Source organism: Mus caroli, unplaced genomic scaffold (genome assembly GCF_978045245.1).
Source record: "Mus caroli unplaced genomic scaffold, Mus_caroli_1 scaffold_12, whole genome shotgun sequence".
Taxonomy (NCBI): domain Eukaryota; kingdom Metazoa; phylum Chordata; class Mammalia; order Rodentia; family Muridae; genus Mus; species Mus caroli.
Window position 1 is genome coordinate 88,178,731 of NW_028227267.1, and position 24,322 is coordinate 88,203,052.

A 24,322-nucleotide genomic window follows, 5' to 3' on the forward strand; every position below is an offset into this window, starting at 1 on the left:
TGCTTTGTCCAGACCCAATATGAGACATCTTTAATTTTAATTATATGTGGCATTCCTGAGATTCTTGATAAATGTAGAATTTGATTCAGTATATCTGAATTTGCCTTGCCTTTTATTGTATCCTGTTTTGTTTTATTTGGCTGTTGTCTCTTGGGGCACCTTTGTGTGTTGATAATTTTATCAACCTTAAAACATTAAGAGATATTAGCATATATTTATGAAAGAAAAAGTTTGCATTTTGGAGGTAAAATGGAAGTTGATTAATGTATAGAAATGCAATAACTTTAAAACCTTTATGTACCACTTACTTTATGTTCAATTTATTTGTATCGCATATTCTTTGATAATAAGTTTTAATATTAAGTAGGTAAAGATAAACTTAACTAGTAAATACATAAAATAACTTTGTTTCCTGCTGAAGGATCGAGAATTTCTAAAGCAAGAACAGGAACAGAGATTAGGTATGTGTTATAAATACAGAGTGTTGGGCTCCAACCAGATATACTGAATCAAATTCTACATTTAGTCAAGAATCTCAGGAATGCTACATATAATTAAAATTGAATGTGTACACTTTTATTTGTAAAGGTTCTATAATCAGAATAAAATAACTTCATTAAATATGGAAGTTTAGATTGAAGTTTAGAGTTCAAGATGCCACATTTTGTTTTACAAGAATGCAACTGAAATGGCACATGAAATTAAATATGCAGAAGCTATATGTACATATACAGAAATTATGTATACATGAAATTAAGTATACATGAACTATATGTGCATGTGTGTCTCTTTATACAGACACACATGCATGCACACATAATTATACACCCATGAGTGCACATACACAAGTATACACAGAAACACACACACAGAAACACACAATCATATAACATACACATATGTTCTCATAAAAATCTTCTTGCCATCAGAGGGAGACCGAGGTCTAAACATCATTCTTCCTGGTGTCCATTTTAGCTGCCACAAGCATAGCAGTAATCCACAATTATAATATTCCTTTGGAAATATTTGGGAATATTAATGTTAAAACAATTTTCTAATCCTATGTTTTCAGCCATTTATGAAACTAGGAAGACACTTGCTAAAGTTCTGCATGTGATCATCCGAGCTATTTATCAGTTTTATTCATCACACAACTCAATGTCTGAGTTAGGAATGCTACTGATGTGATGAAACATCATGACCAAAAGAAACTGAGGAGGGAAAGGTATATTTCACTTAACACTTTCACAAAATTGTTCTTGATTGAAGGAAATTGAGTCAGGAACCTGAAGGCAGGAGCTGATGCAGAGGCCACACAGGTGTGAAGCTTACGGGTTTGTTCTTGAGAGCCTGCTCAGTATGGTTTCATATAGAACCCAAGAAGGCCAGCCAAGGATTCCCATCACTCAAAATGGGCTGAGCCCTACAGGCTTGCCTGCCTATGGAGCTCAATCTTATGGAGACACTTTCACAACAGAATTTCCTTCTGCTCAGACGTTTTTAATTATTGCCAAGCTGACATAAAGCTATCCAGGAAACCCACATGTGTTACTGCAATGGTCATGGCAATTATTTTACAGAAATTATTTTATTCTCTGATAAGGGGTCAGACTTTCTCTTTTTAGCTCTTAGCACATTTTCCAGAAATCCTTGTATTCAAGAATTCAGAAATTCTTGTAAAGTCAGACAGGCTCTTTTTCTCTTAGTTCTTTTCCTGTGACGATATCCTCAGCTTGGAAGACAGACAGGACAAGAACTTGTGAAGCAGTACATGAAAATTATATTGGATTAAGTAAGTATTGGGGAAAAGAAATCCTATGACAACTAAAATGATTAAAAAAGAAATTTCATAAGAGTTCTTCACTTTTAAATGGTTTTTATTGTCTATTTTAAATTGTTTTCTTTATAATATGTAAGTTTGAGACAAGGTCTTGTATGCTGTAACAAAAGTTGACATGGAACTCACAATGTAGCCCAGGCTAGATTCAGACTTTTAGTAATCTTGCTATCTCAGACTTTAGAATGTTGAATTTACAACTGCATATCATTACACTTAGAATACATAATTGACAATAAGTAATTCTGGAAATTCAATTTTATCTAAAGAACAAAAGATTGCATCTTTCTTCAAGTGTTTCACACTCTCATGTTAATTATTCGCTTTCTTAGCATCATAAAAACTGCATTTCTCTTGACACTGTTATACAAATGATCTGATTAAACACATAGATGTGTGAATTATATCTCCCTTAACACGGTCTGCAGTGTGTGATTATTTATTGGATACCTGTGTATAGTGTATGAATATCTGGGTAAATACTCCCAATTGACAAATGTGTTCAAAGTTTAGATAGAATCTCAGTAAGGAAACAAATCAACCTGGAGACCTCTTAGACATTCGAAAATTTCCATAAAGAAATGTCCTTCACAAAAAATAGATTTTCTATTCACAGCCTCAGAGTGCCAGTAAGTAGGACAGAATTGATCAAATTTCCCCACATTTCCATTCAGGATTTTAAATTCATGATGTCATAGAAGCACCACAGCCAAGGTGTAGCTACTATTCTCATTTCAGCTAAATGAGATCCTTATGTCTCTTCCCTATTCATGGACCATAAGGAATCAGCTGGAAATGGCAGGAGCAGATGGGGGTAAGTACTGAGTGCCAAGTGAATATTTTTACTTCATGAGAGCAAGGTTTAGTTTTGAACATATGAATGTCAGCCAAAGGCTTTGGAAAATACTTTGTCATAGACCTTGAGACCATAGTGAGAGCTGGGGATTACCAAGAGTATTTATTATAAGCAATCATAAGGACTTTCCGCACACTGTGAGTGTGGTCATAATCATTCAGTGTGGATAACAAAATACACTAGAGGTTTTCCTTTCTTTTTCTCTCACTTTTATTTGTATCTTCTGAGGGAGCTCAACTGCAAGATTGAAACCTCTGTCTTATGTATGTGGATTTAAATGAATTCATATGAAATGTTCTGAGGGAGACCATTTCATGAAGACTTGGATCACAGCACCAGAAAAGGTAAAGCATCACACAGAGAAGTTTAGCTTATTTTTAATCCCACACATGTAGCAATCCTGTCATCTTCAGAGTCACAAACAAGTCCCTAGCTTTCTTTCTATGGCTAGAATTTTCCATGAAACAGTTATGTGAGTGAAGATGCTGCCTTGCAAATCAGACACTTTCATAAATAAATATTATTTTCTTAAAGTAATTTATCTCATTTATCAGAAAGTTTTAATTTGAGACTCTTTTATTATTGATGTTGTGTCTACATATGTGTGGTGTTGTTCACAGTAAAGATACCCTACTGGCTGGTCTGCATATTGATGGTTAGTAAAATTATAACAGAAGCCATTTTCAGGATAGTAGTTAGCATGTCTTTAGAACTTACCAGGTTTCAAACCCTATTCTAAATAATATTAATTATTTATTTCAAAAATCAAGATTAAGAAGATGATGTCATTATTCACTTCATTCAGAGAAAATTGTACTATTAGAAAATAAATGTTTTCTCCATCGTCAATTTCTAATGAATGATTATATTTCATTCTCTATGAAGACAATCTGACTCAGTATCACACCTAGTAAGTCAACATTTAGCATATTTGATGTAGTAGTAACTTAAGTAGTGGTGAAAAATAATTTATAAGAATCATAGAGAGCATATGAACATTTTAAAATATGCAAACCAACAAATACTTGAATAATTGGATACACAAGAAAATTCTGTATTTTATTATTGGATATTTTCTTTATTTACATTTCAAATGTTATCCCCTTTCCCAGTTTCCCTCCCTCCCAGAAACACCCTATCACATCCTCCTTCCCACTACTCTATGAGGGTGTTTCACATCCACCCACCCACTCTCACCTCCCTGTAAACCAAATAAAGGTAATGTGTTTTTTATAGAAATTAAGCAAATATTTCTGTTACTTGCTACTGAGAGGTTAAGAAGACACCTTAGCAGTGATAAATAGCTTTATTTTATCAATTTCATTTGGTTATTTTATTTATTTACATTTCAAATATCTCCCTTCCTGCTTTTCCCTCTAAAAATGTCCTATCCCACCCCTACCCCTGCTTCTATGAGACTGCTTCCCCACTTACCCACCAACCCACTGTGCCTCACTGCCCTAGCATTCCCCCATGCTGGGACATCAAGCCTTCACAGGAGCAAGGGACTCCTCTCCCAATGATACCAGATAAGGCCATTCTTTGCTACATATGGATAAATAGCTGTATAGCATCAGATAGTTTTCCTCTCTCCAAAAAGGACTAATTTCACTTGACTTAGTAAAAATTAGAGTATTTGGGGGGGGGGCAGGCAGCATAAGAGGACACGTTACCAAACTATTGAAAAAAATTAAAGAAAAGCTTTACTGATGAGTATGTCTTGGGTTGTGACTCAGTTGGAAGATTGCTTGCATAGTAACTTTAAGCCCTGACTTCAATCAGAAGCACCAGATTAAACCATATGTGTTAATGGATACCTACAATCCTCATGCTGTGAAGATAATTACAGAAGAATCCCGAGGTAAAGATCACCCATGGTTACCCCAAGAGTTCATAGCCAAACAGAAACCCCTATCCTACAAAAACAAAATTAAATTTTAAAAAATAAAAGAAAGAGTACAATTGGGTATTCCCACAGCTCAGTAAGCGCATCTTTCAACTCTCATCAGAGGAGCTTCTTCTTGCAGGAGATGGTAGTCATTCCAGGGTCTCACTTCTGTGAAAAGTGCACAAAGGGATTTTGGAGTTAATAGTCCTCAATGGGATGTTTTATCATACCCCTTCCTTTAAGGTCTTTAAGGATCAGGTATCTAAGGCCAAGAGGATGAACAAAGGTTTTAAGAGCAAGATATAGTGGAAGATTGTAAGGAAACAATATTTTCAAGATACAGTTTAATATGCATTTATGAAATCACAGAGTAAAGCAGCATATGCAAGAACTACAAAAGCGTAAGCCAGACTTAATGCTAGCATGAAGGATCAGAAATGGAATCAGAATATTCCCACTGATGTCCAAGCAGTTAATCAGAAATGATATTTGATAGGACAGAGAAAATAATTTTTCTTCAAAGAATTGTCTGAGTATATAAAACACCCCCTGAGCAGGCCCAGTCATCAGGAATAGTTGGCCAATACAAATTATGCTTCATAGGTTACAGTGACACATTTTTTCTTTTCTTCTTTTTTTTGTCTTTTCTTTCTTTTCCTTTCCTTTCTTTTCCCCTTTTACTTTCCCCTCCCCTTCCCTTCCCTTCCCTTCCCTTCCCTTCCCTTCCCTTCCCTTCCCTTCCCTTCCCTTCCCTTCCCTTCCCTTCCCTTCCCTTTCCTTTCCTTCCCTTTCTTTGAAAGACCAGGTTGGATGTGAGGTGAGGAAGAAAAATCCAGAAGTATATTATGAATGAAAAATAACATAATAAAATTATGTTGTAAGAAATTCTCCAAAGACAAAATAGGAAATATACGAAATATAGAGGCTCTATAGGATCAAGATGAAAAGCCAAGCAATTTTTTTCTGTTAATATATATATTTGAGAAATATCACACAGTGGTTGAGAATATTTTGAGAATGATGCAGAGGACAGAATATACCTAACACTAGGAAACAAGGGGAAATTGATATGCCTAATAATCACAGAGCTTGCAGGGTTAGCTCTCTGCTGGTACACACTCTCCACAACATTCAAATCAATGGTTGGTTACAAGAGTGAGAAGATTAAAATCTATAACCAAAGTCATATAAATAGTAGCATTATTAGATATGAAATAGGTTCTTTAAAATATCCCTCTTATAGGATTGTGGTACTGTGACCAATGACTTAGAAAATAGAAATTTCAACATTAATATTAAAAAAAATTCTTCTCATATTGCCATCAGTTTTTTGTTTTGTTTTGTTTTGTTTTGTTTTGTTTTGTTTTGGTTTGGTTTGGTTTGGTTTGGTTTGGTTTGGTTTGGTTTGGTTTGGTTTAGTTTGGTTTTTTGTTTTGTTTTGTTTTGTTTTTGTTGTTGTTGTTTTTCAAGACAGGGTTACTCTGTGTAGCCCTGGATGTCTTGGAACTCACTCTGTAGACCAGGCTGGCCTCGAACTCAGAAATCTGTCTGCCTTTGCCTCCCAAGTGCTACCAATGCCTGACAATGGCCATCTGTTAAAAGACAGTCAAATGAAAACTTATAAGATAGCAGCAGAAGTTTATAAGAATGTTTAAGCTATTATTGAGGATAGGTTTTAGTTTTCTTAATTGTTACTATGTATTCATCAAGTTAAAATATTGTCCATGTATCTGTAGTCACGAGTATAGAAATCTCAGAGGGTAAGTCTCTCTAGGGTGCTAAAGTAAGAAAAATGATAATTTAGGTTCCTATAGTCTTTGCAAGGTCATGCTGCCTGAATTCAGTTCTTTAACTGTTAGAGTAAAACATCATTGTTGTGGCTCATTTAATTGGTAACCAGAAGCTATTTTAAAACCCAGAAGGCTGTGTTCATTCCTTGCTTCCCAGTACTATTCATCTCAAATCCAAAAACTTCATGTAATACATTGTTTCTGTTTCCAAGAACTGTTGAGGCATCTCTCAGCATCTCTTTGACTTTGATATTTATTTTTTCATCAATGGGCAAGTGCTTGGCTCTAAGTTGGTGCTACTGGTCATAACTAAGTAACCAGGGTTGATCTTCTTATCAAGGTGAACTACCCATTGATGAAGAGCTCTTGGAGCCTTGAAGACAACCTAATGCAGTAATTTTGTCAAGTCAATATAGTTTCTCGTTGTATCTTAAATACTAATTCTTGCATGCATAGATAAGTATGGCTCTCAGCCCTCAGGGAACAAGAGGCCAGAAACACTGTAAGAACCAGAGCATTAGAATATTATCTATGACAATATTTTCTGTATAATACAGGGATGCTGCACCAATGAAACTTCAAGAGTGTAGTTGCTGAAACCATGTTTGCATAATGACAATGCAGGTTGACATGCAAACATAGATGGAAAAATTTTGACAAGACCACACCCATAGATGAAGAGACATTGGCAGTCAATGGTTACTGAGAGCAAAAGAGAAATTTTCTCCAATGAATAACCCCTGATAGACTATCAAACTCCATGTGGCCAGCCTGAAACATGTCTATAAACAAGCAAAACAAAATGAAATCAATTGTTTATGTGTGATATAAAACAATAATTATTACTGAAGATATAGTGAATTCAAGATTAGAATACACATTTGTATTCTAAAATCCAATAGGGCCTTGATTAATGTCCTACAATTAAAAAACATTCAGCACCAAGCAGCTTATAGCCACTTTTTACTCCTGTTTCAAAGGTGCTCATATCCACAACACATTGACACAGAATATATACATATATATATATATATATATATATATATATATATATATATATGTGTGTGTGTGTGTGTGTGTGTGTGTATATATATATATATATATATCTATATATATATCTCAGAATAAGAGAAATAATAAAAAAATTTAAAACATGTTCTGTTCATACAATAAATGAAAGCCAGGGAAATAGATGAAAAAACAGTTTTGCATTGTTGCCTCAGTATCTCAGCAGTAATTATTTAAGCTTTTTTTGTTTGTACAACATTACACAGTCTATTATCATGTAATATCCAAGAGACAATTCACAGACCATATGAAGCCCAAGAAGAAGGAAGATGAAAGTATGGATGCTTCAGTGATTCTTAGGAAGAGGAACAAAATACTCACAGGAGGAAATATGGAGACTAAGTGTGGAGTAGATCCATCTCATATACAGTCACCAAAACCAGAAGCTATTCTGGATGCCAGGAAGTACTTGCTGATGGAAGCCTGATATGACTGTCTCCTGAGAGGCTCTGCCAGAGCCTGACAAATACAGAGGCAGAGGCGTGCAGCCAACCATTGGACAGAGGTGAAGGAGTTGGAGAAGGGACTGAAGGAGCTGAGAGGGTTTGCAGCCCCATAAGGGAAGCAGCAGTGACAACAGGCCAGACCCCTGGAGCTTCCGGGGACTGGACTACCAACCAAAGGGTACACATGGAGGGACCCATGTCTCTGGCAACATAGGTGATAGAGGATGACCTTGTTGGACATAAGTGGGAGGAGTAGCCCTTGGGCCTGTAGGTATTCAATGCTCCAGTATAGGGGAATGCCAGGGCAGGAAGATGGGAGTGGGGGGATGGGTGGGGATCACCCTCATAGAAGCAAGGGAGGGAGAATGAGGTAGGGGGTTTCTGAAGGGGAGACCTGCAAAGGGGAAAACAATTGAAAAGTAAATAAGGAAAATATCCAATAGAAAATATTATGAACTTTCAAAATAAAAAAAAAAGATATCTTTGCAAGTCTTTCTATATTAATGAGCAATGTAAGACTTATGTGATAGGTTAGTGATTGAAACTGGGTATAAATTTCCTTGCTAAAAAGGACACAGTGTGGTGGTTTGAATATTCTTGGTCCATTGCAAGTGACAGTATTTGGAAGTGTTGCCTTGTTAGAGGAAGTGTGTCATTGTGGGAGTAGGATGGGAGGTCAGCTTGTGGTCAATCCTTGCCCAATGTAGAGATTCTCCACCTGGATGATATTACTCTCCTTCTGTCTGCCTTCAGAACAAGATGTAGAACTCTTTGCTCTTCCAATACTATGTCTTCCTGTTCACTGCCATGCTTCCCAATATGATGATAATGGACTGAATCTCAGAAATTATAAGCCATCTCCAATTACATGTTTTCTTTTATAAAGTTTTTTGGTCATGGTGTCTCTTCACAGCAAGGAAACCATAAATAAGACATGCAGAAAGACAGAATTGGGTTAAAAGAGAAAGTTACTTGTTAGCCGCTAGTAAGGAAAATCATACTGACTCGTGGATATTACCTGCAAAGAGATTTGTGGATTATGAACCATCCATATTTTCAAAGTAATAATTCCCCTTAATTATGGCATCATCTGCTTTCATACACTATTTTGTTTGATTTGCCAGTTCTTTGCATAGGAATCACCAGTTGTTTTCCTGACTCAGAAAGCAACCCATAATTTTCTCTTTTCTCTCCTCTTTTTATTATTTAGTGTGATATCTGTTTTCCCATGTTGCATGTGGTTATGTATGCAGGTATGGATACCTGTGTTTAAAATGGGAGGCCAGAAGTTGATAGTAGGTAACCCCTCGGTGTGTCATTCTCCAACTATATTTTGAGACATATTATCTCAGTGAACCAGGAGTTCACAAGATAAAGTAGGCACACCAGCCAATAAGCCAAAGGGTTCATACCATCTTCTCTGTGATTATATACATTTGATGACACATCTGCTTTTCATGTAGGCACTGTGGACTGAAACTCATGCCTTCAAGATAAGATAGCAAGCATGTATACACTTATCCATCACCCTAATGCTCAAAACTTTCTTTCCTTGTTTTATTTCATTATTTTATGTTATCCAATATAGTAGGATGTGTGTGTGCATGTGTGTGCATGTGTGTGTTTGTGTGTGTGTGTGTGTGTATGTGTGTGTGTGTGTGTGTGTGTGTGTGTGTGAGAGAGAGAGAGAGAGAGAGAGAGAGAGAGAGAGAGAGAGAGAGAGAGAGAGAGAGAGAGATTGAGTCTATAGTATATAGTTACTATCCTGGTGACAAGTGCTATGTCTAAATTTTCTTTCTTGACTAATGTTATAACCATAAAAGGAAACAAGAAAACCACAGAGTTAACAACAAGGAAAAAAGCATGTCTTTGCAAAACTGGGGCAATTTTAAAAGTTCAGTTTATAATTACACTTTCAATTAATCATCCTTTTTGGGATGTCATGTCTAGGAGAGTAGATGATACAGGGCACAGAGAGGAACTTTAGAGTTTAATATAGCACATTGTTTTAAGGTATGATGAAGTTTGTGGTGAGATGCAGTAAAAAGACATTTTTTTAAAATAGAAATTGTAATTATATTTGCAATTTTTTTCTACAGTATGAGTTGACATAGGCATAGTAAGAACAGAGAGTAACACAGATAGGAATGATCCCATTGTTTATCAGCACAAATGATTATAATTCTTGACATTTGATCTGACATTGTTATAAATTAAAGAATATATGTGGATGGTTGAAACTCAATAAGCTTCTTGGCATCAGCAATAGTGTCTGGGTTTGGTGTCTGCAGTTGGTATAGGTCTCTAGGTGGGGCAGTCTCTGGATGGTCTTTCCTTGAGTCTCTGCTCCACTCTTTGTCCCTGCATTTCCTTTGTAAAGGAGCAATTCTGGGTTAATATTTTTGAAGTGGGTGTGAGGCCCATCCCTAAATGGGGGACTATGCCTAACCTCTGGATGTGGTCTCTATAGTTTCTTTCTCCCCTTTGTTGCGTATTTCAGCTAATGTCATCCATGTTGGGTTGTGGGAGCCTCTTGCTTTCCTGGTATCTGGGACTTTCTAGTGGATACCCCCAGTTCCCTATGCTCCACTAATAGACTTCCCCTGTCTCCTCCCACACCTGATGCTGCTACTGTTTTGCCTCTCCTTCCTCTCTCCCTCCCTCCATTTCCTATGACTATTTTGTTGCCCTTTCTAAGTAAGACTGAAGCATCCACACTTTGGTCTTCCTTTGTCTTGAGTTTCACATGGTTTGGGAGCCTCTTTCCTAATGTCCACTTATGAGTGAGTGCATACTGTGTGTGTTCTTTTGTGACTGGGAGATATTTTCTAATTCCATCCATTTGCCTAAGAATTTCATGAATTTATTGTTTTTAATAGCTGAGTAGTACTCAATTGTGTAAATGTACCATATTTTATGTATCAATTCCTCTGTTGAAGGACATCTGGGTTCTTTCCAGCTTCTGGCTATAATAAATAAGGGTGCTAAGAACATAGTGGAGCATGTGTCCTTGTTATGTGTTGGAGCATCTTTTGGGTATATGCCTAGGAGTGGTATAGCTGGATCCTCAGGTAGTACTATGCCTAATTTTCTGAGGAAACACCAGAATAATTTCCAGAGTGGTTTTATTAGCTTGCAATCCCACCAGCAATGGAAGAGTGTTCTTTTTCCATATTTTTGCCCAGATGGAAGGACCCATGGCTCCAGCTACATAAGTAGCAGAGGAGTGCCTTTACCTAACCTCAATGGGAGGGGAGATCCTTTGTCCTGTGGAGGCTTGATTCCTCAATGTTGGGTGCCACACCCACTCCAGTAAAAACTGTGTAGCAGGCCCAAAAGCTTGGACACAGTTCCCAGGAAATAAGTTTCAAGGAAACTTAGTTTACTGGAGCCTTGACATTCTGTAGCAAGAAAGCTCCAAACTTGTCCTTTTGTTAGTTGGTGAACGGATCTGTGTGCTCTCCTTCAATATTATTTTATTATAAGTGCCTCTAAGAAATGAGTTTTGACATATAGCTAAGTTAGATTGGCCTCCACCAGTGTTCCAATATCCTAGGAAATCATTGAGCCAACCTTGGGCTTTGAATTTAGTAAGAATGCTACTCATTTAGACGAAAACCCTCCAGTGTTGACAGAGAGATAGTATAAGAAATCAGGCATTACAATTTTCTGGAAAAGAGCTAGAAATCTCTGGGCTAGTTTAGAAAGTAAACTTAGAATAAAAGCTGAGTCACTCCCATGTGCAGGAATTTCCAATGGCCTAGGAAGAAGGAAGGTTGTGGTCTAAGAAAGAACTAGAGTAAATACATAGAACAGCAGGTGAGTTACTCCCATACACAGGAATTTACAATGACTTAGGGGGAAGGTGGATTATACAATAGACTAGATTTGGAACTATGGCAAGGGCATAAAGCCCTTGACTTTGGCTTCTAAGAATAAGCTGACCTTAGGAGTGGCTGTTTTTCATTCCAGTTGTAAACACTGAATTTTATGCCAGTTGTAAACACTGCCTTGTTCCAGTCAGATTTTGTGTATATATTTTTCTGTTTTGTGTAAGAATCATTTTGCATCAGTAATCTCAGTGTACCTTAATGAATCACCTAACTTTCTTGATTTCATCTGTAATATAAGTCTGATGCTTGCTTTGAGACATTACATTCAGATCAACACTCCCAGGTGTTCTTCTGTGTTTGTCACTTTCGCTGACTCCTTGCTCACCTGAATACCAGGACCCTGATTCTCCTGTGGGTTGAGGGGCTGACTGAGTCCAGTCCGCAGCAGTAGGGGGATTCTAGGGTAGTGAGGCAGGAGTGGCATGGAGATCACTTATAGAAGCAAGGTTGATTTGAAAGCTGATAGCAAAATACTGGCTTCCAGGTAGTTAGACTAGGGTATAAAAGCCCATGCCCTCAGTGACACACCTACTCCAACAAGGCCACACCTCCTAATAGTGCCACTTCTTGGGCCAACCATATCCAAACCATGACTTTACACAAACACACACAGAGACAAACAGATACACCAACACACACACACACACACACACACATATATATATATACATATATATATATAGTCTCAAAAAGTATGAACAAAAGTAACTTATGTGTTATACATAATACATATTAAAGAACCACTATACATTCATAAATGAGTTGAAAAACATATTCATATGGAATGTTTTTCATGCCACACTTAACTAGTCAGTATAAAAATGTAGTAAATACTTATAACATGTAAAATAAGAAATTTAACTAAGGCAATGCTGTATAAATAATGTGAAATTTACTCAATATTTTATTGCATGTAGTTATATAAAAACTAACGCTATGCTTCTCCAATCTTCTTAGTTTCCTAACACCTATTCATTGTTTTGGGAGATTTGAGAAGTCAGAAACTACCAGAAGAAAAAAAAAATACTTTTACTACAGAGATAATTCCTGCATCTATCTCTTCATACAAAATTAAGAATTGATGTGCTACAAATTTTTTTCTTATGAAACTGCAGGATTCTCTTCACAATCATAGACTTCTGTTCTTACTCATAGAATATCTGTATTCCCCTCAATTCTTTACAGTTTCAAAATGAGGAAATAACACAAGAGACATGAAAAGGGAACATTTTATTTTGTGAATTTAAGGACATTAATGAATATTGGTGACAAAATACCCAATCATCGTGCAAAGTTCATTTTGGCTAATGATGTTAGTAGTGTTTACCAATGGCCATATAGCTGTGTTCTTCACTCTTATTTATTACACAACAAAACTTCAAATATACTGTGGAGAGATCTATTCACTTTATGGCTCCTATGGAAACAAATAGAAAGGAATGAGTTTGGGCAACCATTATCAAGGGCAGGCTAAATAGCTTCTATGGGGTCTCATCTCCAATGACTTACTGGCAAACCATAACACCATAGGATGTCAAAAGAAAAAAGGAAGAAAGGAAGGAAGGAATGAAAGGAGGAAGAAACAAGCAAACAAAGAAAGAAATATACATAACAAATGGGCTTTGTGGAATCATTCAAAAATACAAACTGAAATGCATTTATTTTGGTTGATGGGGAATGTCAAAACCAAAACATAATATTTAAATATTCCTTGTAAAGTTTCATCATAAGTTACTGTTATTTTTCCTAGCTTTAATAGAAAGAGCACTTAGTGGTATTTGCAGTGTTTTTAAACATCTGCACAACTCAGCAATTTACTTTTGCCTCATCAATCATATAGCACTATTTTCAGGAAGACATGATCCACAGCAATTCAGGCATAGAACTATCAGATGCTAGAAGAGCCTGAAACACTCATGTGCTGTCTTCCAACTATGCTTGGTAGTTTTGAATAAATGAACCTCATAGACATAGAGATGTTAGAAAATTAATCATACTATTTGCTTAACTTTATTTATACTCATTCATGTGATTTTTTGGAGGGTAATATACCTATTTTTAAAATAATCATAAATGTATTTTGGAAGTTTGGCAAAAATCACTTGATTTTAATCATGACAAAAATATTACATTCAATAAAAAAATTCAACCACCATTGAATGTGAAACAATGTTTCATTATGTGGGGTTTTGCTTAGTGTTTCTTGTTTTATTTGTTTTCATTTTTGTATGGATTCATGTGTGTGTATGAATGTATGTGCACACACATGTTCATACATTGTATATGTGAGTATATATGTGAGTATTTGTTGTGTGTGTGTGTGTGTGTGTGTATGTATGTATGTATTTGTATGTACATGCATGCTCTGGAAATGGAAATTAGAATTTAGTATATACCAGGCAAGCAGTCTACCACTGAACAGAATCCTCAGTCTAATTAACTAATATTATTACTATTAATTACTATTTAACTGTAGGTGCCTATTATCCAATACATTTTAATAGAAAATAAAATAATAAAATGGGGTTTAAAGGCAGATATCAATCCTTATTTTTTTAATTATTATCTTTAATCTTTTTTCTACAGTCCATCATAATGCCCCTCCTGTTCTGGCGTCTGACAGTTCCTCTTCCCCTGTCTCAAAAAGAATGCAATGATTTTTTCCATATTACAATTCTTTGATTTCATAGAAAAATCCACAGCACACATAAACATTTGCAATGTAAATTTGCAAAGTCTGCATAAAAATATAATTCTGTTTCATTACTTTTCAGGTATTATATAGAGCTCTTATTTGTATTTTCCATCACTTCTTAAGGTATTGAATAAAGTAATATGAAAGTTTTACTATTTCTATTCATTCTAAAGAGATTGCAGGACTGTAAATATAATCATATTTATTTATCAGAGGAATGTTTAACATTAAATATGGAAGTCTGGGTAAAAATCAAAGTGAGAGCAAACAACAAAAACAAAAACCCATAACCATAAGAACAGAAGTACTTTGGAAAAATAAGGAGGTAATGAGTTAATTATACATATTTTGAAGCTCTATACTTCAAAGATTTTGATTATGTAATTAAGATATGATACAAGAATTTTATCTTCTTAAGATGCCCCATTAATTTTAGTACAACCACTTAACAAAAATCATTACACAAAGTTGGCAAAATTGCTCAGATGGCAAAAAAAAAAAAATTGCTATAGCCTATACTACCTAAGGTCTAGGTGTCCTCTAATTTGCATATTCATACCATATATCGATGCTTCTCCACCACAAACAAAATAAATATAAAATAATTTATTAGTCCATACTTTTGTTTATGTAAAGATTTAAAGTAACATTGTGTTAGTTATATGAATGGCTTTGAGTTTGACATTTTGTTTTAAACTTCTAAAAAAAATTGTAGCTCCTTTTAAAGGATTTGTTTTTATTATATTTAATTAAGTTTGTTTACATGTATGCATGTGCATGTTAATTTTAATGCCTGAGTAGACTAAATCCTATGAATCTCCTAGAAGTTTGAGTTACAAAAAGTTGTTATCTGCTTTATGGACACAATGAAAAATAACTAGGGTCCTTCTCATTGTCAATGTTAGATGGATGTAAAGGATTGTACCATGACTATAGCAATTACTATAATGGAAAGCATGTAAATGGAATTTCCTCATACTTTGACATATATTATAATGTCATTATTATCATGTGAGGGAACATGGTGGAACACAGAAACACATGGTACTAAACTTCCCTAGCATTCCTCTCTTTGGGGGAATCCAGCCTTCACAGGAAAAAAGGGCCTCTCCTCCCATTGATGTCAAACAAGCCAAAAAAAAAAAAAAAAAAAAAAGATAGCCACATAAACATAATTCCACCTCTAACAACAAAAATAACAGGAAGCAACATTCACTTTTTCTTAATATCGCTTATCATCAATGGACTTCATTCCCCAATACAAAGACATAGACTAACAGACTGGATACTTACATAGGACCCAGCATTTTGCTGCATATAAGAGACACACCTCAGTGACAAACACAAACAGTACCTCAGAGAAAAAGGCTGGAAAACAATTTTCCAAACAATTGGTCCCAAGAAACAAGCTGGAATAGCCATTCTAACATCAAATAAAATAGACTTTCAACAAAAAGTTATCAAAAAAGATTAGGAAGGACACTTCATACTGGGCAAAGTAAAAATCTACCAAGATGAACTCTCAACTCTGAACATCTATGCTCCAAATGCAAGTACACTCATATTCTTCAATGAAACTTTACTTAAGCTCAAAGCACTCATTGTACCTCATAGAATAATAATGGGAGACTTCGACAACCCCCCCACATCAATTGACAGATCATGGAAACAGAAATTAAATAGAGACACAGTGAAACCAATAGAAGTTATGAACCAAATGTTTTTAACAAATTGCTATAGAACATTTCATCCTAATCCAAAAAAATATACCTTCTTCTTAGCAACTCATGGTACCATCTCCAAAATTAGTCACTAAACAGGCCTCAACAGATACAAGGAGACTGAATCCCTTGCATCATATCAGATCTCCACAGACTAAGGCTGGTCTTCAATAACAAAAAAAAAACAACAACAACATAAAGCTCACATACACAAGAAAGTTAAACAATGCTCTACTCAATAATGGTCAGGGAAGAAAGAAAGAAAGAAATGAAAGACTTTTTAGAATTTAGTGAAAATGAAGGTACAACATACCCAAACTTATGGGACACAATCAAAGCAGTGTTAAGAGGAAACTCATAGCTCTTGAGTACCTCCAAAAAGAAATTGAAGAAAACATACTCTAGCAGATTGACAGCACATTTGAAAGCTCTAGAACAAAGAGAAGTATATACACCCAAGAGAAGTAGAGGGCAGGAAATAATCAAACTTGGGGCTGAAATCAATCAAGTAGAAACAAAAACAACTGTACAAAGATTCAATAAAACCAGGTGCTGCTTCTTTGAGAAAATCCACAAGATAGATCAACCCTTAGCCAGATTAACTAGAGGGCACAAAGACAGTATCCAAATTAACAAAACCAGAAATGAAAAGGGAGACATAAAAACAGAAACTAAAGACATTTTAAAAAGTCATCAGATCCTACTACAAAAGTCTATACTCAAGAAAACTGGAAAATCTGGATGAAATGGAAAATTTTCTAGATAGAAACCAGATGCTAAAGTGAAATCGGGATCAGATAAACCATCTAAACAGTTCCTTAACCCCTAAAGAAATAGTAGCAGTCATTAAAAGTTCCCCAGCCCAAAAAATCCAGGACCCGATGGCTTTAGCAGAGAATCATACCATCAAAGAAGATCTAATATCGATACTCTTCAAACTATCCGATAAACTAGAAATAAAAGGAATACTACTCAGTTTGTTTGATGAAGCCACAGTTATGCTTATAGCTAAACCACACAAAAGTGTGGGCATTTTGAAACCTCAAAACATACCCACATTTACTGGCTTCACATATAAATACATTTTCATTCCATTTCTGTTTCTGTGGATTATTTTTCACGGCTTAAGTTTTTCTTTAATTCCTTTCTACAAGTTGGCAGATTAGCTCCATGGATCTTGCCCCAAGGTCACCACTCCCTTTTTTCCATCTAGCATCAGGTTATTCTTTAAATTACATATCTTCTTGAGTGCATGAGTTAGCTACATTGAACCTCCTGCTGATCCTTTACTCCTTAAACTCTGCATTCTGTATTTTTCTTTGATCATCTTGCTCTTTTTTTATTATAGATATACATAAAAGTCACCATTATTAATCATATGACAAAGTCAATATTAGACTATCTTGAAATCTCCTCTGCAAACACCTTTGATTTAAACTTCAATTTATCATTAGTTAGATTTTTCTGACAAAGGCAAAAAAAGCAGCCATATTTATTCTTTTCCAAAAAATCACATAGAAAATGGTCTCTAGGTCATAATTAATATTCTTCCCCTCTGAAAATGTCAGGTCATCATAGTCTACCTTGCTATAAGCACTACCTTGACATTCCTACTAGTATGGCACCCCACTTAAAGTATACCCCACTTAAAGTGTTCCATAATGTACTTAAATGCTTTCTTAATCCATAGCCCCAAAGTCTACATTAGGCCTTTGCAGCAAGCAATTAAGGAAATATTCTGCTCCCTGATAGTAACTTTTGTCTTAGTCAATTTTCTAATGATGTGAAGATACACCATGACCACAGCAATACCTATAACAGAAACCATTTAAGTAAAGCTTGCTTCCAAATACCTTAGTTTAATCCACAACCATGGAACAATGAGCATGGTTGCATACAGGCAGACATGGTGCTGGAGAAATAGCAGAGTGTTATTTAGCTGCATTGGCAGGCAGCAGGAAGAGAGTGACTTTGTGCCTGGCCTTGGCCTTGGAAGTCTCAAAACCCACCTTCAGTGACACTTTTCCAGCAAGGCCAAATCTACTCCAATAAGGTCACATTTCCTACTCATTCTGAAATAGTGCCACTCCCTAATGATCAATCATTTAAATATACGGGTGCTATACTTATTCCAACCAACACAATCTTCACAAAACAGTATACACACTTAATTAGTAAACAATCATCAACACCACTTAAAAACATTTTTATATTGCAATACTTTTATTTTACGTGCTTCCTACAATTCTTCATAAAAGGCATCTTTATTTAAATTCAGTAACTAATTTCTGTAACTAGCTTCTTTTAATATAATTATATTTGAACTGTATATATTTGAGCATCATATGACAAATAATGTATGTTTATCATTTAATTTTATTGAGATATGAGTATTCTTTTCAAATGAAACTGAGAAAATATGACAGATAATATGGATAAAAATTATACTTCCAGATTTATTATGCTAAAGTACTTAACATTTCCTCACAAAGTTTAAGGTCCACACTACAAAACCAAGTGAAACAAAATTGATATGTCTATCTTATGAAGTAGAGTTCAGTGTCATCTGAATGCATATCATGATTTTGCTGTAATAAAAAATCAAGCATTATCTGGGTTGTAGTGCTTCATAAAATGCATACTTTCAGTACTGGAAAATATATGGAAGCTAAATATTTGTGTCCATTAAAAATTAAAGCTTAGCAAGCAAATATCCTCAGATACAAATGAAGAGTACATTAGCCAAGAATTTTCTTGGTTTTAATTCCTGCTTTTCTTCTTTGAGTCCACATCTGGTTCCATTTCTTTCAAATTTCACTGCCAAACAAGCTAATGAAATCCTACTCTGAATAGGTATTATTTGGTTTTCATAGATAAACAAATGGTTGTATGATGTATATTGCAATTAAGCTCTACCAAATTATGTGCATACACTCTGGATATGCTGTAACTGTTATTATTAATATTTAGGCACATCTGTGTTCTCCAATCATATCATCAGCAATTGAGGAAATACTAGAAAATATAAAGCAGAAGTATTTTTCACTGATTCAGAAATTAACCATCATTCAAAATTGTGCCAATAAGCATATTGAGTTCTACAATTAAAACTTGTTTTAGATGCTTCCTTATTAAGCAATTCTTTGGTAAGAATACTTAGAAGAAATGCTCAAGAGAAACAGAAAAGCAACTATTTATAATCTTCTCCAAGAAAGTAAACCAATTTTGTTCAGTGGGTTTACTGAAGATTTTTATTGATTGCAGACACCCATGGAAATCATTGGAATTTGTCAAGAGCATAGCTCAAAATGAATCAAAGTTTGCATTTTGATGAGTGTTAGATCTCTTTTAAAAATACATCAGTTGGACAAGTACTGAAAGAGAAACTACAAGCTTATGGATTTTTAATAAAAAATATTATCAATTGTCAAATTTAGATCTAAAAAATAAAAATCTGAGCTTTATGATTAATGCACCTCTGTATATAAGTACTAAGCATGTAATAGTTTAACAAACTTTGATATTGACTTGTGTTTCCTTAGTATGTTTTGAAGTCTATACATTGTGATAAATAGTAAATATGGCCAAAGGTATTGAAAACTATGTCTATATACCGAACCTATAACATCCTTGCTTATTTAAATAGATATATGTGAAACCAATTCTATTTTCATTCCATATGTTATGAAAATATAATCTGTATTATTTCAATCATTATGTTGATTTATATTATTTTGCACAAAAATCTTTCATACATTCAAATATTTCTTTTAAAAACACTGTTTTTTCAGTATATTTTAAAATATACTAGAATACCAATTCTAGCTTTTTACTTATTCTCTATCCTTGCTCTGGTCATTTGAATATTTTATTACTTCATACAAACCTTAGAATTGTTTTTGTCTACATTTTTGAAGATGTCATTGCTATTTTAATAGACCTTACCCTGGATTTATAGGTTAACTTTATTAATACTGTAACCAATATTATTATTGCTTCAAATCATTAGTTGACAATATCTTGTCTTTTCTTTGTGTCTGCTTCAATTACTTTCAACAGTGTTTCTACAGTTTTCAGTATAGAAGCCTTTCACCTTCTTTGTCAAATTTCTTCCTTTTTATATAATTATTCAGGGACTCAGCAGCATGCTATTGTAGTGAAAATATATCTGAAAGTTAATGTAGCAGAAAAAAGATAGAAATACATTGACATACATAAAGCAACTAATATCTAATAGTTACCAATAAGAAAAACAAAACTGGGCAACTAGACTCAGAAATTTTGTCATTGTCTTCTTCCAATTGCTATGCACATACCAACCCACAACATTTTAAAGGTGGATGTTTACTCATAACTACAAAATTACTACACTAAAGCCTAATGAACTTTCCAAGACATTGGTGTGCTAAAATCTATTTTGCACCCAAATTGCAAATGCATATTAAAGAAATAAAACATTAGGATGTATTTCATTAAATAAAATGCTATAGTAGGGGCTAGAGTCTCAGTGGTTAAGAGCACTGAGTTCTCTACCAGATGTCCTAGTTCACTTTCCAGAAACCACATGGTAGTTCACAAAAATCTGCAATGGGATGCAATGCCCTCTTTTGGTGTGTCTAAAGAGGGTGTCAGTGTACTTCCATATATTAAATAAATCTTTTTTTTTTTTTTTAATCCCGTTGTCTGGTATCATTCTCCATCACTTCTTTATCTTAGTCATTGAAGCATGATACTTATCCAAACACATAGATTACATACATGAACATTTTTACTACCTCATTTGGGGATATCCTTTCTCTGTGGAGTCTGGAATTACAGGGTAAATGCCACAGCCACGTGGCATTTATGTGTGTTCTTGGTATCTGATACCTTGGGTATCTTGTTCTCAGAATTACATGCCAAGCTCTTTCACTCCTCAGGTATCTACCCAGACTTCCTCTCTTCCTTTGCTTTCCTCTCTTCCTGCTTTTCTCCTTCTTTCCTCATTTTCTCATAGATAGTTTGTTCACTATGGTGTATCTTAGCATATTTTATGGCTAGATTCAGGCTATGTCTGATTGGAAAAAGTATGATGGAAATTGTCCTTCCTTTAATAGACTACGTGGCTTCACTGATGGAGGATGAGTCTAGACATAAGTCTCTGGCATCCCATGCATACTTAAATGCACACGTGTGCGCAGACATGCAAAAAGCACATTGCACATTCATTTTCACACGCATACATGAGACAATGGAAAAGTTTAAAACAAAATAAGAGAAAGAAAAAATAATACTTGCAGAATACTCAGTGCATTGTGTTCACAAATGGGAAAATGAGAGGGCTGGGTCACAGCAGACAGAAGTAGTTAGAAATTATGTGCAGTATGTGCTTATGCCCTGTGTGCTTCCACATCTTTAGTACTACTTAGTAAAACTGAAGGAAGGAGGAGTACAAAGTCTAAACATTCCACTGATGCTGACACTGACACCTTCCATCTACTTATGTTGTGTGTGCATACATGTGTGTGTGCATGCATGCGTGCGTGCGTGCGTGCGTGCGTGCGTGCGTGCGTGTGTGTGTGTATGTAGTCATCTTGTTTGGTAAACCAGCACTAGTTCCTAATTCTCTCTCTCTCTCTCTCTCTTTCTCTCTTTCTCTCTCTCTCTCTCTCTCTCTCTCCTTTACAGCAACTTGTTTTAGGCTGACTCCTATAAATAGATGTTTATTCAATATGTGTAAAACCTTGATAAATTTAATTTTAAAATAAATTTTAAAAAGTAAAATGTGCTTAATGAATATCTTTGAGTTTTGTATCCAAGATGAATACAGATCCTTTACAGATGTAAGTTTGTTCAGAAAATAGATTCTTCTCTCACAAAATCCATTCCGACCATAGTTTTCCCTCTGTCCCCTCCTGCCACCTCTCCCCATCTCTCTCCTTTCCCCCAGATCTTTTGTTCCTCAGAAAAGAGGAGGCTGGCTGTGGTCTATCCTTGCAGGAGTTTTTGCGTTTTGCTTCTTCATGTAGCATTTGATATCTTTGTTAGGATCTTGAAATAGACTGCATCTCTTTGCTCCTTTGTGCTGTAATTGTGAATTCAAAAGAATAAATATATACAGAAATGAAAAAATCCTGGTGTAGAGCAAAAGAATATATCAATATTATATAATAATTCTAATGAATTAGAAAAATAATGACAAATTAAACAGATAAGTTACATATCAGTTTAATACTCAAGAGTTAAAATTCTTAACAATAAAAGCTAGCTTACATTTTAGAAGGCAAGAATTCTAGCAATGAACCATCCATGCTGGGGCACATTAATTAAGTAAAATTTGAAAGAAAAATAAATGGTATTTTCTCAGTAATATGTGAAATCGAAAGAAGCTATTTTCATGAGTTTAGAAATTATAGAGTGTAAGGGAAAGGAAAAATAATGTATATTTAGTCAAATACACAAGATATACAAAATACACAATACATAAAATAAACAAGACACAATAAGATTGAAGAAACAGATGAGAGTATGCTAGTGCATGCTACTGTATCTTATGGGTGGAGGTTGAGATCAGTGGTAAAATAAATGCCTCACAATTGCATAGACCTACATTTAGTAACAAATAACCTCCAATGTTAGTTCAAATATTTTATAATAGCTGGAAAAGTGTATATTTAATGTTCTCTTCATAAAATCACTGCATTATATAATAGCTTGTTAGATGTATTTATTTAATTATAATATAATTTGTATATACATCAAATTTCCATATTTACCCTATAAATACAAATACTTACATATATATAATTATTAAGTGTCAGTTAAATAACTTCATTATAATATATTGTTTGATGTTTTATTTATAATTTCATTATGATAAAGTAGGTTTTGCCAGTGCCTAGCAAATACAGAAGTGGATGCTCACAGTCATCTATAAAATGGAACACAGGGCCCCCAGTGGATAAGCTAGAGAAAGCACCCAAGGAGCTGAAGGGGTCTGCAACCCTACAGGTGGAACAACAATATGAACTAACCAGTACCCCCAGAGCTCGTGGCTCTAGCTGCATATGTAGCAGAAGATAGCCTAGTCGCCATTACTGGAAAGAGAGGCCCCTTGGTCTTGCAAACTTTACATGCCCTAGTACAGGGGAATGCCAGGGCCCAGAAGTGGGAGTGGGTGGGTGTGGGACGCCTGACTCGCCAGCAAGTAAGACGCCACAGCAGGATCCTTCTGCAACACGTTTATTGGGCTGCACATTGACTGTGTAGGCGAAAGATAACAACGAGCCCTGGGCCTCTCACTCTTATATACTATCAGTTCTCATCCACTCACAGCAGGCCACACCACCTCACCAGGCACGCAGCTTCAGCTAATCAGGGCAGCAGGGGCATATTTCCACCAAAATGGCTTTGCCAGTAACCTGGTACACCTGCGCAGCTCTCATGATGTTTGTGGTTTATATGAGGAAGTCAGGTGCAAGTCATACGACTTAGCTGCAGTCCCTGGAGCCTTCTTGGGACTGCTGCCACACCTGCTCCCCACAGGTGGGTAGAGGAGCAGGGCAGGGGGGCAGGAGGAGGGCATAGGGAACTTTCGGGATAGCATTTGAAATGTAAATAAAGAAAATATCTTATAAAAAAATCAAATAAACATAATATGGTTCTTTTTAGGACCATGGGATACAGTTTTGAACAAACATAGGTATGAAATTTGTGATTATTAGGAAAGACAATTAGAAAATCATTACATTAAAGCTAGATGTTTGTGACTTGGAACTCAAGGTTAGAGTATATTTCAAGAGTAAGAAAGCAACACATGGAGAAGAATGCAGTAAGGCAAGATGATGCTATTGGTGGTAACTTATTGAGTCTTAAAATAAATATGTGTCAGGAATGCTAGGACAGCGACATAAAGTAGAAAAACAGAGAGAAAATCAACAGAAATACCGATTTGCTGTAGAATGTACACTGGAGGTAGGTACAAAGAAAAATTCCAGATTGATAGTTGAGTTGTTTAAACAGATGATAGTCCTATCAAGTAAGAGAGAAATTTTCAGAAAAAATGACTGTGTTTGGGAAAGAAGAGCCAGAAGTTTTGAATTCTATTTATAATCACTAATAATGTCAATTTAAAGGATGAATTATTGTT